Raw genomic sequence first — 3,546 nt, 5'->3', positions numbered from 1 at the left:
ATCAATCTTCTGTACTAAAATTCAAAACATATAATACATTTTTCATTTACATAACTGCAACTATTGCAAAATGATTTTAACTGCGAATCATCATTTTCACATCATGTATTACATGTTAAATGAAGGTTAATCTAGACAAGACTCGGCAGGCAGCCTACATTTATTTCCAACAAATTAAAATAATTTTACTTTACAAATTTTTCCATAATCCATACACATATCCATGATCTTACTGTTGACATGTTCAGGATAGACTCTGTGTACGCCATCCATGCTTGCTGTCCTGTCCCCAAAATCAGTGTTGGATCTGACAAGACATACATAATGTAGACTCAGATGGTCAAACCAGAATACTTCATTTCTGAACTCCTGTAGTGCTGGCAACTACATATGGCGTCAGCCACTTGCAGATTTGAACAGTGGCAGGCTGAAAGCTATACACATAACAAAAGAAACATGAGAGCATCTCTAGCTGTTGGCCCCCCAGGAGGGGCTAAAAATCGCCCCTGGGGGCGCACCGGCGCTAAACCGCGCACTGAGGGCGAGATGCCCCCCAGTCGCGGCGCCCACATTTTTTTGAAAAAGTCAAATACGGCGCAAACACGGCTCAAATTTATCGCAAACATCGACGAGTTCGTTCAAATTTTTAAACATATTTTACAAAAAAAGGAAAAAACTAGCACGGGCTGCCCCCGCCGTCTCCATCGTCGCTCCTCGCCGTCTACCTCGCCGCTCGCCGCCCGCCGCCCGCCTTTGCAGTTCTACATGCCGAGGAGGCGGTAGAACCGCGTGTAGTCGCCGCCGTCGTCGTCGTCGTCGTCTCCGCCGCCGCCGCCGCCGTCCCTGTTGCATCACTCCCCCGGTTGGCGCGGGGTTTGGACGGTCCGGGGGCGTCGTCGTCGTCGTCGCTGTCGAGGACGACGATGCCGTGCTCGTCCTCGCGCCCATGCTTGCGGGCGGCGATCTCCTCCAGGGCCCGGGTCTGCCGGGTCATCTCCGTCCGGAGGTAGTCGTCCCGCGCCCACCGCAGGGCGTCCTCGTCGGAGAAGCCGCGCCGAGCTATCTCCTCGTACTCCGCGGGGAGGCCGGGCTCCGGCTTGGGCTCGACGAGGACGAAGTGGCCGGTGGGGGAGGGGGGGAGTCGCTGATGCGGACGCCGGAGCTGCGGGTGCGCGCGCTGACAGGCGTGTCCTGGGGCTCCGGCTTGACGGGGCGGAGGCAGGGAGAGCCCGACGAGCGGCCGGACGAGGAGGAGGACGCCCCAGGCCGCTCCATGCGCCTCAGCGTCCAGGAGCTTCCACGGCGGCGTGAGAAGGATGGGGGAGCGGGGTACTCGAGGCGCGGCATGTTGCCGCCCTTGATGTACTCGAGGACGGCCTCCAACGTGTGGTCAGGCACGCCCCACCACCGGCGCCGGCCATCGGAGTTGAGCCTGCCGGAGGGCACGACGCCGTTGGTGGCCTCGAGCTGCTCGGCGTGACGGCGTCGGAAGTAGGGCTCCCAGAGCGGGCTGTCGGGGACGTACCGTGGCCCCTCCCTCGCCGCCCGCGGCAGAGACGCGCGGATACGTGCGATCTTCGCACGCCGCGGCGCCCCGGTGGGTGGTGGTGGCACCGGCACGCCGCCGGCGCTGATACTCCAAGCCCCGGGCACCCACATGTCCGGCGGGACCGGGTACTCGGCCTCGAAAAGAAGGCGAGCCTCGTCCTCGTGAAGATGGCGGCGCCCGAAGCCATTCGCCGCCGCGTCGTCGCCTGGAAAGCGCTCGACCATTCTTCTGGACTGGAGACGGCGAGAGGAGGAAGGGGGGATAAATGGGCGTGTCGGCGGTGTAGTGTCTGTGCGTGCCTCCGGCGCGCTGATGGTCGGCTTATATAGGCGGAGGCGCCGCGTGGTAGACTTGGCCGGCGCGTTACGCGTGGCTTGATGGCGTGGCGGCCGAGGGGACGCGCGTCGCCCGACCTTCACTGCGCTGCCCGTGAGGCATCAATGGAGGCTGACCGGCGCGGCAGCGCGCAGCTTTGGCATTGATTCTCTGCGGGAAACGAGGCGATGAGGACGACGATGCGGCGAGAAGAGAGTCGAGTCGCTGACGCGGCTGGCCCGCGGCTCTTCGCGCCAAAAAAGATTCGCCCGGCGCCCCCAAGCGACCCCCAGCGCGCCGGGTTCGGATTGGGTCCGCCGGCGCCAATTTCGGCCCGAGCCGGCAAAAACTGGGCCCTTGGGGGCGCGACTGGGCCGATTTTTTGGCGCCGGCGGTCGAAAAATCGCCTGGGGGGCCTTCTTGAGGGCGCGGCTGGAGATGCGCTGAGGAATTTCTTGAACAAATAATAAGAGTCTGCAAAGGACTGAAGGTGCAATGTTCAAATACATCGTTCCAGGTCAGCCAAAACCAAAGCCAGTTAATTCATTTTGTGGCAAACCAAGTCCATTAAGTACTTACCGTATGAGCAAAACTTCATGCTTACATGGATTAAACTCCAAATAAGAGAACTATTGTACTCTATATGAGGACACGATCCTGCAAGATTTGAAAGGATGAAGTCATGTGAAATGGATTACTTATATAATATATGAAGCATTAACCGGCAACATGTCAATTTAGTATACCTCGAAGAAATACACATCCAGTATGGGCGGATGTATCTGGATGTTATAGATCCTAAACTTTTACAATATATGTTGACTATTAGGCATGAACAGACATTACAAACTCAAAGTTCAATAACCTCAAAACGACGACCTCCAAATCATATTACATGGTCTTCTGTAGAGAAAAACAAAATGCTAAACCAAACTTCCGTAGAACAGCATGAGGTCAGCCCAAATAGTTGATCCATCATCATTTGAACCATTATAAGAAAACTTGTTGAAAACTGAATAATTTTATGATGTTTGATGCTAAAAACACATGGATTCTATCAACATAAGTCAGGTCTTTTGCACCATCGTGGTCAATGTGATGTGCACCCATTAATGCCATAAGAACACCATAACTGTCTCTACCATAACACCACTTACTGACATCATGCCACTTACGATCAGATGTTGTAGCCTCACTTCCACCGCCATCCTTTGTTCTATCTCACTCATAGGTGGGCTTTTCCACCGTGAGTAGAACACATATGGTCGTGTAAAATCTAGGACAAGAAGCTCCAACGATGTTCACATCGTCGACGAAAGGTCAGTGGAATTAGGAGTGGAGCAAATGTTTTGGGGAATCCTGTGCTAATTGAATTGTGGCTCAAAGATCTTGTATTGCTTATGTTTCTCCCATCTATCTCCGACAAAAATTAGGATTAGATGGGCACTTTCGCAAGTACCCGTCCTCTCTCTCTATCTTTCTTTCTCTTCGTGCCAGATTAAGAAGCAACGGAAAACAATCTCACCCTTCCTCTCATTCCCCTCATGTCCCGTTCCTGTAGCCAAACAAGAACATATATGAGACGCAGGAAAGAAGAGTTGGGGCCGGATAGAGGAAGGCAGTAAAACATCCTTTCGTCCATGCAAATTAACCAAGTCAGCACAAAAACTGAACCAAATGAA

At 54.0% G+C, this 3,546-nt stretch overlaps 1 long non-coding RNA gene across 1 annotated transcript; it reads right to left on the bottom strand.

Moving 5' to 3' along the window:
• Positions 1-376: 376 nt before the first annotated feature.
• LOC119322903 lies at positions 377-2,675 on the bottom strand. Its single transcript, XR_005155973.1, has 3 exons — positions 2,611-2,675; positions 2,444-2,521; positions 377-434 (listed from the first exon to the last, which is right to left on the bottom strand). It is a non-coding gene; the product is annotated as an uncharacterized LOC119322903 (long non-coding RNA).
• Between the last annotated feature and the right edge of the window lie 871 nt (positions 2,676-3,546).

Source organism: Triticum dicoccoides, chromosome 1A (assembly GCF_002162155.2).
Source record: "Triticum dicoccoides isolate Atlit2015 ecotype Zavitan chromosome 1A, WEW_v2.0, whole genome shotgun sequence".
Taxonomy (NCBI): domain Eukaryota; kingdom Viridiplantae; phylum Streptophyta; class Magnoliopsida; order Poales; family Poaceae; genus Triticum; species Triticum dicoccoides.
The sequence above is the reverse complement of the archived record's forward strand: the minus strand, read 5'-3'. Positions and strand labels throughout refer to the sequence as shown.